Source organism: Lagopus muta, chromosome 9 (genome assembly GCF_023343835.1).
Source record: "Lagopus muta isolate bLagMut1 chromosome 9, bLagMut1 primary, whole genome shotgun sequence".
NCBI classification, from domain to species: domain Eukaryota; kingdom Metazoa; phylum Chordata; class Aves; order Galliformes; family Phasianidae; genus Lagopus; species Lagopus muta.
In genome coordinates, this window is record NC_064441.1 from 19,988,366 (window position 1) to 20,002,120 (window position 13,755).

General features: G+C 45.8%; 1 long non-coding RNA gene across 1 annotated transcript; it reads right to left on the reverse strand.

Moving 5' to 3' along the window:
• Nucleotides 1–1,223: 1,223 nt before the first annotated feature.
• LOC125697504 (uncharacterized) lies at nucleotides 1,224–6,662 on the reverse strand. The gene is made up of 4 exons (XR_007378812.1): nucleotides 6,536–6,662; nucleotides 4,332–4,402; nucleotides 1,666–1,783; nucleotides 1,224–1,319 (listed from the first exon to the last, which is right to left on the reverse strand). It is a non-coding gene; the product is annotated as an uncharacterized LOC125697504 (long non-coding RNA).
• Between the last annotated feature and the right edge of the window lie 7,093 nt (nucleotides 6,663–13,755).

A 13,755-nucleotide genomic window follows, 5' to 3' on the forward strand; every position in this document is an offset into this window, starting at 1 on the left:
GCACGTTGGGAGATGTCTGACAGAGCGCCTTTGGGATTCTTTTGAATCTGTAGACGAAGAGTTTCACTTTCCTCTAGGAAAACGTCAGGGCAAAAAAAGAGCCATGTTCCAGGTTGACCAAAACCAATAATTCTTTTAGTTTTCTTATTTGGGCATGGCTGTGGGTTGTTTCCATGCCATCTCCTTCCCAGGAGTCACAAAAAGCAGCAGCTCCATTGATTTGAAGCGGGCTCATCTGAAAATTAAACTCCAGAAATTCCCAGTTTATCGGTGCAGCTGCAGGGATGACAGGAGCTGAAGAAGGGCACAGGAGCTGCTCAGGAAAGGGGCATTTTCCTTCCTGGGGCTGAAACCATTCACAGATTTGAGGCTTGAGACACGTGAAGATTTCTGGGAAAGAAACAGTGGGATTTGCTCAGCATTATTATTTAAGTGACAAGGCTGAAAATTGAAAAGAAAATCTGTTTACCAAAAATAACAATAGTTGAGATTTGTCATCACTGTCAGACCCATGCAATTTCATAGGTTTCATAAGCTCTCATTAATTTTCTTGTTTGGGAGGATTTGCTGTTTTAATGAAACCTATTTACACTGGCAACTGCTGGAAAATCATTCATTAGTGGACAAGAACTATTGATTATTTTCATCCAACTATTCAGCCACGTAGTAGCCAGTTTCTGGAACCCAGAAATAAAGAAATATCAACCTTGTGGTCCTGCTCCTATTTCCAGCAGAACTCTGCTCTCCTGGATAACACATTGTGCCAACACTGGGACAACACAACACCAGAGGAACCTCCTCTAACATTTATGCCCCACTGCCATTGTCTGAAGGCCCCTGCAGAGCAGGCTGGCCTCAAATTGAGGGCTGATAGCGAGTGCCCACGTGTCTTTTAAAGTATTTACTGGATGCATGGAGAGAAGGAGAGGAAAAAAAAGCAAGCTTTCAATAATCACCTGGAAGTGTAAGATTTCAGACATTCTTCTTTTATTATGCAACGTTTGGTGTGATGTGCATATGTCCTGAGCTCTGGATAAGGAGCTTTCAGCTGCCGGTTGTGGGTTTGTCACTGTGTTTTGGCTAGTGGCCTTGCTCCTGCTCAACAGAGAAAATTATTTAGCTATTGTACTCTGGAAGGAGCCATGCCTTTCAACCTTGGCCGATTGCATGCACTTCAATGGGCTCAGTAAAAAAAAAAAAAAAAAAAGAAAAAAATCTATCTCACCTCCTTTTGACAGACTTGTAATTAAAGAAGATTTTTCATAGAGAACATCTGTTTCTCTTGACAGATATATTCTTGTTGGGAGAAAAAGAAGTGCCTGAAAAAAAATAGTTTGTCAGTCTGAGCTTTTTATAGGATTTCATCCAGGAATATTTATCTTCAGGCTTTTTTTTGACAAAAAGTTGATATTTCCTGTGAGAAGACCTATTCTGATCAAGGCTGATCTTCAACAGGCGCTGCCAGGGAGCCCCAGGTATCTGCCTCTGCCTCCTCTGCAGCCCCTGGCATGGGGAAATGCAGCTTTCACCCTCCCAGCCACCCTGTCAACAACACCCATCATTAATGCAGCACGAAAACATTGGGGAAGAAGATTAATGGCAGGCTGAAGGGATCATGCTCTCAGCTACGTATGTATCTAAGTGCATAGATGCATGTATACGTACACATAAAGGATTTTCTTCCTATTTCTTTCCTGAGTTGAGAGCACTGAAAGTTCCTGGTGAGTGATTTCCCAGTAGTCCTCGTTAATTCCTTAAGCTTTTCCGCACCTCTTTTCAAAGCCTAAAGTTCAAAGACACAGAAAGGAGCTGTCTCAGCACTTTCTCTTCCCTTTTTTCTAGATTTTCAGCAAAGCCCAATCAAGCCAATTATCTTATTTCTTCAATTTTTCCCCCCCCCTTCCTCAGAAGAAAATCATCCATGGGACTCAACCAAGGCTTCCAGATACCTGTCCCTTGGGAATTCCCTTCTCCACAAGGCCATGGGAGCTGCTCTGTTCCTTGACGGCTTCCTTGGCTAAATCTGGTCCTCAGTCCTCCCAGCACTGCACTGGGATGTCTCCTTACCTGGAGGCAGCCTGTCATCCATCCTTGTCCTTCTACAACACAGAATTTTCCAGGGTTCCTCCCCTTCCTTCTTCCCATCAGCTCTCAGCCCCTGATGTGCAGAACCCACTCAATTGCTGTGATTGCACACTTAGCCATAAGGATTCACATCTGACGCTGCCGTGACCAAAAAATAAGGGCTGACCTAGTGAGTTTTTTTTCCTTTTTTTTGTGTGTGTGTGTGAGGGTGATTTGAGGTGGTTTATTTCCCTACATCAGCAACATGTATATGCACTTGCACTGCTCTAACACCCAAACTGGTAGCAAGGACAAGCTGCAAATGACCAAGCCCTTTAGTTTTCAGCCCATTTCTTGTGGTGGGCAGCGACACTGGCATCCAATTCAAAAACTCCATGGAGCTACAACAGGTTGGTGCCCTGTGCAGCTCAGCCTGGGGCATCCCTGATGCTCTGATCCAGCTGCCCCCATGGATCTGCTGAATTCCATCAATAATTCAATAATTTCATTCAGCTAAGCGATTAATTAAGTTTCACAATAATAAACTCTGGAGCAGAGCGAGCTCCCAGCATCTCCTGGCACACCCTCCTGGGTCCTGGGCCAGGTGATGCACGGGGGAAGCCTCCTGCAAGTGAACACACATCACTTTTTAAGATGCATCGACTCATGTTCTCCTCCTCATTCCTGCTGTTTTCCTCAATTTTCCCTTGCAACACTACAAGAATAAAACTGAGGACCTTTGCTTGCTTATGAAGCACAGCCCTGCCTGCAGGCTATGCGCAGCAGCATCGTTCCTGCGTAGGCATTTCAATCAACCGTGGGTGCAAGAAGTGCTTGGGAAGAATCTCAGCCTCTCCACGCAAGGCACAATAATTAATCGCAGGATCGCGAGCAATGATTTTCCTTTGCCCCTCGGGACGTGCATCTCGCAGTGTCTGAGCGCCTTGCTTCACTATATCACCCTGAGCATTAATGCAAACTGCAGACAGTAATTATACCAGACATTAAAGTTCTGTAATTGTATGTACTGTGCACGTATTTATAATGCAGCAGCGATCTCGGAGCCATTGCAGAGCTTCTTGCTCCGCAGCAACACACGGCTGGGAAGAGGCAAAGGCAAGCCGCATAAAATTTAAAATAAAATCCAAATAGATAAAGGTCAAGGTAGTAAATATAAAGATAAGCATCCCTATAAATATTTATCATTAGTGACATTTTCATTATAGGAGGGCTGAGACTTGCTGGCGGTGTAGCAAATGTGGGCATGGCGGGCCCCAAGTCTCAGCTTAAGGCCACGAAAAGGCTCTGAAATTGAGTTAGATAATGTCAGAATTGGGTGTAGAATCTGGGTATAGATTTTCACACCCCCTTTGGAGCAGCTTTACAGCTGCAGGCAGTGCATCCTGCTCCTCAGGGTGGCTCCCATAGAGGGCCAGGGAGTTCCTAAAGGCAAATGGGAGCTGGGGTGGGGAAAGGCAATGTCCCAGCTCACGCTTCTGCCAGGCTCAGTATTCCCTTCATGTAGCAAGGATCTGGTATGAAGGCAGGATTAAAAAAAAATGAAGCAATTTTGCATGCGGTGGAACAAAGCCATGCCTAACAAAGACATGCCAAAAGGAAAGAAAAGGGATTGAAAAGCAAGAATAACAGCAGCTGATGTCCAATTATATCTACAATGCACCAAACAAACCGAAGAAGAATTTGATTTTCTGTGAAGGGAAACACCTAGAGAAGATCTTCCATGGAGCACGTGGCCACCCCACGGAACACCAGCAGACAAATGTAAGCAAATCCCACTCCCACTGCAAACACCACTGCATCCCTTTAACATGAATGATGGATAGCCAACAGTCCACACTAAGAAGTGCCCCTCAGCAGACAGCATTCCCTTCTGGGATGGCTTTTGTGAGGGTTTAATATTTTTAAACCCCTTGACTAAGTGCCAATTCATCAATGCATTAGAAACAGAACATTAATCTGTTCCTCCCGCCCGTGCCTTAATTGTAACATTTTCCTTTTAATGAGGTGGAGCAGGAAAATGGGCAGGTAATTGTGTCACCACTGACGGAAGGTTTCCATTATAATTTTAAAACTATCAGTGACATGAGGCTTGTATTTTTTTCCTACTCAGCAAAGGGCATTTTACCCTCGAGAATGGGGATGAGTGGAAGAGGAAAGGCTAACCCTACAGACAAGGAGGGTCTCTATCACATCAGGGTCCTGGGAGTGACATCACTGGAATGACAGAGGGAGTATATCCCACATACCAAGTGGCTTTGCTTCTTGCTTTGGGATCCAAGAACCTTCCTCAGCACACCACCAAGCACTTCAAAGGTCTCTGGAAGAAATCATAGGGATAGGTTTGAGCACCATTGCTCAGGGCAGCGGTGCTGGAAACCATTAGCACGATTTGAACCCCCACCCAAACAGCCTGAGCACAAGGTCAGCAGCCCAGTGGCTTTCCTTCAGTGCCTCCTGCTCAAATTTCTCCTTTATTTCCACACATGCTATGGTGTCCCAGATGCTGTCCCTGTCTTTCCAGCAGCCCACAAACAAAGCCCAGGTGAGATGAGAAGGGCTGATCCCTTGAAGCCCATGTAGCACTTCACCACAGTGCCTTCTGCATTGCCTTCCAAAGCAATGGCAACCTGCTGGTGTGCCCCTTCTGCACCTCGGCTTTCTGCCAGGACCTCCACCAAGCTGACTCAGACTCCTTCACAAAAGTCCTACAGGTTCCCTGAGGTCCTGGGCCTCACAGGGACTCAAATAAGGGGCTCCCTTGGCTGCAGAACATTAATTTTTGTTCTGTTCTTGTCCTCTGCCCCATTCAGCCCCGCTCCACGTTTTTGTCCTCCTCTGTGGGAAGCCTCTGTAGAAGTCACAGACTAATTGGGCTTCTGAGCATTCACACTCGCTCATTCAAGAGAAGCTATTAATGTTTGTTGCTGCCATTCTTCACAGCCCAGGAGGGAGCCCTGACTCTACACAGCCTGTTCCATACCCACATTCACAAGTGCAACAATTTCAGAGAAGCTCCCAGCATGCATAAGTTGCATCCAGATCAGCTTCCCAACCTGCCATCCCACACGGAAAGAGGATTTAGCTGTGTCACCAGATCTGAGGACATCTGTGTGACGGAAAGAGGTGGGTAGAATAGCTCAAAATTGGGACCTCTGCATCACAGGTGCTCAAGGCTGGGAGGAATGAAGATCCCTCTGAGACGCACCCTACAGCATGCAGACTGCAATCACATCCATGGTCCTTTGGATGAAGGTGTAGAAGAAAGAGAAAGACAAGGGGACACCTAAATGGGAAAGACATACAGGCCTGAATGTCAGAGTCTCCTCAAGTCACCTTCTAGAGGAGCTTCCATCTGCTGCAACTGTGGCAGGGATTAACTGAGGCAGCAAAGGTTGCTTCAACAGGTACTGGCCAACCTAGGCTTGCAAAATACCACTAATTAAAATTGGCTTTTTGCCTTCTTCTGGCTCAAAAGCCCATGGCGCTTGTAACACTGAAGGTTGGCAGGGCCTGTGAGCAGAGAAATTGCTGGTACCTTCAAAAAAATGCTGCTGGTAGGTTGAACAGATATGGAAAGAGTTAACTCTGCATTTGGGGGGTGGTGGCAAGCATGAGTGCTCTTCAAGACTTTTTTTTTTTTTAAAAACAATAATTGCACCTAATGATTTCTATGCCATCTCTACAGGATGGTCCTGCTTCCACCTCCCACAAGGCTGCTCCCCTTTCTCCATATCACCAGGTGAGCCAGATTAATCAGGCCTGGAAATTTACCCCACACTTGTTTGGAACTTCATTCCTCTAAAATAAAAAGTAAAACATTTTGGCCTAGAAACTTCAAGTGTGATTTAGTACCTTGCCCGTAGCAAAGACTGCTGCCCCTGGAGAGATTGGGGTATCTTCCATTATTAACGACAGGATCTGCACATGCAATGAAACCCACGTGGCAGATGCGTGCGTCAGAAAGCACAGCTCAGGGCCTGACTCTGTAATTGTTATAATTATGCTGGGGCCCTGAGTAACGTTTCAAGCAATGTTGGTCTTCCTGTGTTGACTGCACTGGTGTGGCATCTGCAGTGGCGACCTCAGGAAGTCAATACACACACAGAATTGCTGAAGGCATGGGGGAAGCGTGCTAGAAACCCACTGTGGGCATATCTGAAGATATTTTGTCTTAGAAAGGAATGAGAAGTCTAAATAGCAAAAAGCCACCATGATTATGAGGGCAGAAACTCATGTTTAGAAAATGTATTTCAGATCCCTGCAAGTTTACAGGTCATATGGGGGTGGTGACCAGCAGCCCTGATGGTGGTTTTCTGATCCTTCGTGTCATGCAGATATACCAAAAACCTCAGCTGGTGCAGCAATTGGACAGATCAACACAATGGGAAAGGTGTTATGATGGAAGGAGCAGCACAGCAGAAAGGTAAAAGAAGGGCAGAAGATTGCTCACCCATATCAGAAGATTCCAGGTTTGCATGGGAAAGTTCCACCAAGGAGGGACCTTCAGAGAGAGATCCTTCCCCAGCGGCAGTCAGCCATTCAATGAGGTCGAAGAGAGGTTCCACCACTTCCAGTCACACAGCTGCATTGCCTTCACCTGTGCTCCCAGGTGCTTTCCCCAGGTGCTTTCCCCAGGTGCTCAATCAGGCTGGGACTCAGCAGTTCCCATACACACACAAAGCTGGCCAGTGGCATGGATGCCACCAGGGCAGTCCTGGATCACCACCCTTACCACCCTTGCACCCAGCAGTCCCAGGGCCTCCATCCCCTTCTCTGCATAGTTTAATTCTCTGGCCTCGTTTCCAGCTCCACCTTCTCCTTCCTCCCGCTCAGTAAAACATATCAGCAAGCTCAAACCTTACTTTGTATTAAATCAAAGTCTGAGCAGTATGCAAGGGCTCAGGAAAACATGATTTAACTGGTGCCTTGCTCATTCACATCAGATTAAGTCTATAGAGGTAATTTACTGCATATAGAAACTGGAAGACAGAGGGCAGCTCATTAATGTCCAGGATTATTACTATTATTGTACTAAAACAGAAGATCTTTCTCATTTCATTTCTGTTCCTAGCCAATGCAAATTTGTGATACAAATAAGAAAACCCACCCCTACCAATTCTTGTGGGTCACTATTGATTGCAGGAGGGAGAAAAAAATAAAGAAGAAAAACAGCAGAACAAGAATAAGTAAAGAGTCTAAAACCTCACAGAGGCAGCAATTTAGAGGATTTCAAAGGCTGTTTCCATAAGCCTTTTGGGACTCAAATGTAGCATATTGATTAAACTTCGGAAGCAGCTAAAAGCAGCTTCAACATGGCTAATTAATACAGTGATGCCCTGATGCAACTTCTACTTGTTTTACCAAGCTTCTGCCTGTCAAATCAATTAATATTCACTACCCTGATGAAAGCAGAATCTCTATTTATCATTTGATAAATTGATCCATCTATTGACTCACTCAACATAATTAACTGACCTGTCCAGTGGGCCTGAATGCAGTGTCCTGTCGATGATTTTGGGTCGAAATAAAACAAGCAAACTCATAAAGATGCTTGCTTTGACTCTACAACCAAAACCACGTGGTTTTGGATTTGAGACAGCGTTTGATGTCCAGTCTGTGTAAGTGATTCTCTATGGACCCTTGGAATGGTTCTCCAGAGAGACAGGTCTGTGGTTGCTCTCTGAATGGTGCTGCCCGTGATGTAGGACACACCACGTCCAAGGGCTAAAACTTCCAAAATGCAGCTTTCAGTCTCTCAAGCCTCTTAGAACTGAAGAGATCACACCTGGATTCAGGTTCTTGTCTTCAAAATTCCCTCACCTGAAGCCACTCAGAAGAAGTCAGGTTCCTTCACGAGACGTCGTGGATGGTCATCAAGACTGTCCTACATCTCTGCTGGTTTTCTTTTTGGATTGAGGAGCTTGATTAGAAGCTTTCTGGCTATCAGAGAGCTGAACTACTGGGAAAATGAGTAATACAAGGCAGATCCTTACAAATCCATATCATCTAGATGCTGTACTTGCCAGGATGACATCAGACCCCATGGAGAAATACTGGCTGGCTGCGCTACAACATATTTTGGGTAGTCTGACAACTCCTTGCTGAGGGCTCTGGGTAATCTGTGGCTTTCAGAAGTAAGGTAGAGGGATGCTGGGTTGAGTGCACATACTCTGCACTGGATGAGGCACCAGCTTTAATCTAGAGCAAGTTTTTTGCACTCCCCAGTAAATAGCCATGAGCAGTTTATTGAATTTTAATTTGATGCACCACGTAAGAAAACAGGGTAAAACAGATGAAACATGGTAAGAAAACAGGGGAAAACAGATGAAAAATAATTTCAGCAACATCTGCTGCCTTTCTCAGATATTTCACCAAAAGCCTATGGAGATCAAATATTTTCCCTCTAATTAGTGAGCCTTGCAAGCAGCTCCCCTGTACACAAAAATATATGGGCAGCTCCCTCACTAACCAGAAAGCCTCCTTAGACCTGCAGCACCACCAGCATCAGCAGAGAAACATGCATCTCTGTTGCTTTTGTATTTTTGGTGAAGAGAAAACGTGGTTTACAATAGCCAATTGTGAGCATATAAGAAGGCAGATAAAGTATTCAGAATGCCAAGGGACTCTTGCATTTTCTTACCTGTCTAGTGGTGATCTGCCTTGGATATAGACAGGATGACCTTTCTCTTCGGACTCCTGAGGATGCTCATGGATTCTTAGGCCTCGCAAAATGCACATTAATTAGTCAGCCTGTTATAAAGCCTTTAAGAAATAAAAGAATCAGGGGGAGTGGTGAGGTGCTGCAACAGCTGCCCAGAGAGGTCGTGGATGCCCCGTCCCAAGAGGTGTTCAAGGCCAGATTGGATGGGGCCCTGGGCAGCCTGGTCCAGTATTAAATATGGAGGTTGGTGGCCCTGCATGTGGCAGAGGGTTGGAGATTCGTGATCCTTGAGGTCCCTTCCAACCCTGGCCATTCTGTGATTCTGTGATTCTGTGAAAAAGGGGAAGCTGAGAATGTCAGCATCAAGTTTATGCCACTACATTAAGGGATGCTTCTAGATAGATGGGAGTGGGAAGTGGTGTTGTGTTTTATGGAGTATTTGAGTTGTCAGGAAAAAAAGTGCAAAAAACTATGTGATTTCTCTTAGCATCTTCCCAGCTGACCCTGCATACTTCCTTCAGTGAGCAGGAGTGCTTCAAAACCCAGCCCCTGCTGCTGCTGAGGAGGTATTGGACTCAATGATCCTTATGGGTCTCTTCCACTTGGGATGTTGTGTGCTTCTGTGATTCTACACAAAAGGATGAGAGGAGAGGAGAGGAGAGGAGAGGAGAGGAGAGGAGAGGAGAGGAGAGGAGAGGAGAGGAGAGGAGAGGAGAGGAGAGGAGAGGAGAGGAGAGGAGAGGAGAGGAGAGGAGAGGAAAAAGGGAAGAGAAGGAAAGGGAAAGGGAAAAGGAAGGGGAAAGGGAAAAGGAAGGGGAAAGGAAAAGGGAAAGGGAAAGGGAAAGGGAAAGGGAAAGGGAAAGGGAAAGGGAAAGGGAAAGGGAAAGACTATTGCACTGTATTAGGTGATGCCATTTTTAGCCTTTGTGAAACAAATGAGTTGTAGGAGAGAGAGAGGTTGCTGTTTCTTTAATCTTTGGGTTCAGACAGCCAATTCAGACCCGATCCACGTGGAAATGTGCAGCCCATTTCTGCAGATAGGACGATGGGGAAGAGAGGCCAAAGCGATCCCAGCAGTCAGCGGTGATTTATGAGGCACTCTGTAAAGAGCAGAGGAAACTCAGGCTGTTAGCTTTGATATTTAGAGATGATAAACAACATGAAAAGGAGATTTTTTTAATGCCTCTACACAATTGCATAACAAGTAATGTAGGTTTAAATTAAGAATAGAATAATACTGGCTTCATAATAGGGGGAAACTTCCTGGCAGAGGCATCTGCTGCAAACAGATCTGTGCTACAAATCTTGTGGTACTGCAAATCCCATGCCCTGATCCACTGAAAGCAGAGCACAGACCCGAGCAGCTCTGCTCCAGTAGCAGATGGTGCCTGTTGGTTCTTCACATCTTCCCAACTGCCCCATCCAGCAGGTGGCCTGCTGCCTGTGTCTTCCCTTTTCCACCTGGAGACGTGGGGGAAAAGGATGTTTTCCTATTTCCTACGATGCTTCCTGCCCACAGGCAGTGGTGCTTTACCCACGTCCCCACGAGCCACTGCCACTTGGCTGCGTTTTGTCCCTTCGCCTGCAATCACTATAATTAATTCCTAAAACACAGCAATTATTTAAGAAGCATGGCAGAACCGATGCAAACTGCCACATCACACAGCAGGCTCTCAGAGCCCGGGTGTGCAAGGGGACCCTGGATCCAGGCAGCACACAAACAGCAGTGACAGCCCCAAACCCGTGCAAACACAAAGCCTCCTTAATTACTGCTCCCGCTGCAGCCTGCTAATTTGTGGATACCAATGTCTTCCAGCAGAGCCCCTGTGATCTGCTTGGTAATTGGGATGCTTGCAACAAGCTGGGAGGAAGAAACCAAAAGGAGTATTTTCTGTTTGTTTTTTTTTTACTTCTCCTACATTCTCCAGTAATCTTTAATCACAGTGTCTGTAAAGGTTGAGTGTATTCCTCGTTAGCCTCCAGACCATCATCTTCAGGAGACTGTGAAGTCCTTGAGATCTAAGGGAAGGGGGAGGTATTGCACGAAGTGGGTGGAAGAAGCGTGAACAACCCAAACACCGTTGGATCTTCCTGCAGGAAACTGCAGGACAGTTTTGTGGGTCATTCATATGGGCTAACCTGGAGGGACACGTAAGCCCTAGAGGACATCTGGGGCAGACAGCTCCTGGGGAAGCCAGAAGGTGTCTTGGCATTGGGGTGGTTCAAAAAGTTCATGAGAAAAATAGCTTCTGTGGGGAGAAATAGCCTTTCCCAGAAGGCTTGGTGCAAAATACTGCTTCTCTTTCTGCATTTTGAAAATTAGCATCAACATCAGCATTGCTGAGAGAAAGAGTAGCTGGTAAAAAGAAGCGTGCGTCAGTAAGCGAGATGTTTCAAAACGCATTTGAGGATGCGTTAACAAAGATGGATTAATCATTTGGCAGAAAAAAAAAAAGAAAAAAAGAAAAAAAAAAAGAAAACAGAAAAATGGTCTTCCTTTTGAACGTGTTTTCATGGAAGCAGTTCCCTCTTTAATGCAATCTCTGATCAGAGGAGTTTACAGCAATTCCTTGAAACTGTCACTTGCTGAACCCTTCCTGGTGCTGTCACAAGCACAGTTTGTCTTCTTCCTTTGAAGAAAGCAATGTTTGAAGGGAAGAGAAGGACACAGCACTGCAGCACAGGAGAGTGTAGGGGCAGGTTGTGAGAGCAATGGTACAGACAACCCCAACCCTAGGTGATGAGATGCAGAACATGATGCTCAAGATCCCTTCTACCCGATTTTTTTCCCATGGTCTAAATGCTCAAGTATCCATCCTCCATTCCAGGAGCCCATCAGTGTGCTGATGATCTGACAGAGCAGAACTAGTGATTCCCCTCTCACAGCAGGCTGCTTGCAAAAGCAGTATGGTACTGTGGTAAGGCTGTTCAGTGATGTCGTAGGGTAGGATTGTTCAGTAGGGTTGTAGAGTTGCAAAGTAGGGTTGTACAGTAGGGTTGTACAGTAGGGTTGTATAGTAGGGTTGTACATTAGGGTTGTATAGTAGGGTTGTGATAAATACACAACAGTTCTTCTTTTAACACTGTATTGACACATTGGTGAGGCCGTATCTTGACTACTGCATTCATTTTGGCCCCTGACTACAAGGCCATGAAGTGTGCCCAGAGAAGGGCAATGAAACCAGTGAGGGGTCTGGAGCACAAGTCTTACAGGGAGCAGCTGAGAGAACTGGGATTGCTCCATCTGGAGAAGAGGAGGCTCAGGGAAGAACTTATTTCTCTCTACAAGTCCCTGAAAGGAGGTTGTGGTGAGGTGGGGGACAGCCTCTTCTTCTGAGTAACTAGCAATAGGACGAGAGGGAATGGCCTCAAATTGTGCCAGGGGATGTTCATATTGGGTATTAAGAAAAAGAACTCTGGAAGAGAAGTCAGGCAGTGGAATGGGCTGCCCATGGAGGTGGTGGAGTCACCATCCCTGGAGATGTTCAAGAAACCTTTAGATGTGGTACTAAAGAGCACGATTTCGTGGGCAACATTGGTGGTTGGCGGGCGGTTGGACTGGGTGACATCTGAGGTCTTTTCCAAGCTTTATGATTCTCCGACTCTTTTGAGAGTGAAAACTGTATCCCTCATTTACACTGCGCAGTGACTGCAGTGTACTTATAGATCATAATCCCATGGACTGGGAAGCTGCACTGGCTGTTTGTAAAACCAGCAGTAAAAGCACACACATAACCCACGAGCATTCTACCTTACTCCCATGGACACGGAACAAAGAGAGACGAGGTGGGGCTGTGCTGTTGGGGTCCACATGCGCAGAGGAAGACCCTCAGTGTGGGCACCCTGTGCCTGTGCAGGGTTTCTCCACGTGGCAGGGGTTCCTCCAGGGCCCCATCCCTAATTAACATGCACAGGGGCTGATTCTCCACTTTCCTGCTGTGACTTGCAAATCCCATCCATAAGAACTTGCCCAGATTTTCAAATGAACGCAGAGCCCCCTTTTAAGCTTGAAGCCGTGCATTAGTCAGGCTCATTTGCCTACGAGCATAAAAGTCCCTTCCTATTTATCTCCTCATTTGAACTACATAAATAGCCCACAGCAAAAATCCCCATCTTGCCTCTATTCCAACAAATAGCAGCCTTTGAAAAAGAAAAATTAGTGGTGGGTAATTATTTTTGAGGCAGATACGAAAATGATAATTTCTTAAACAATTACTCTGAAATATTAACAATTGTTCTCTAAATTCCAATTTAATTCCTGATATGAATTATAGTTTGTCAGATCTGTGCTTCTGAAACATTTGTTCCTCGAAAAGAACATAAAAAACGCCAGCATAACCTTTTGCCTCCTCGCTCTCCACGCAGAGCAAAACGCCTGCGCTCTTGTTTTATCAACACAAATAATTAAAACACAAGAGAATGTTTGGGATTTGTACAGTTGTTCCTGGCATCTTATTCATATTTATTTGATCTGTAAGATATCATTTTAATTAAAAGCTCACTCTCTCTTCTTCCCTTCCTCCCCCTGCCCGGAGAATAAATTATTTATAATGCCCTCGCTGCTCCGTTCTGCAGACAGGCAGGGGGAGTTGGATGCTGGCAGGGAGATTTTCCCCCTGCATTAAAATAAAACAAAAATCATTTTCTTCTGCGTGAAGCTTATATTTGTTCTAAAACACCTCCCTGTTGGCACCCTCTTCCAGAAACAGGAGAGCACTGGCCAGCATCCGGAGCACAGGCCCTACAATGATCCAACGACCCCATAGAATCGTTAAGGTTGGAAAAGACCCATCAAATCCCCAAGTCCAACTCCAACTGCCTGCTGCCCCACAGCTCTGAACACCTCCAGGCCTGGTGATTCCCCACCTCGCTGTGCAGCTGTGCAATGCCTCACTGCTCTTCCTGAGATTAAATTCTTCCCAATATCCAACCTGACCCTGCCCTGGCACAACTCAAAGCCATCACCTCTTGTCCTATCACTCCTGCTCTCACTGCCTCCAACCTCAGCC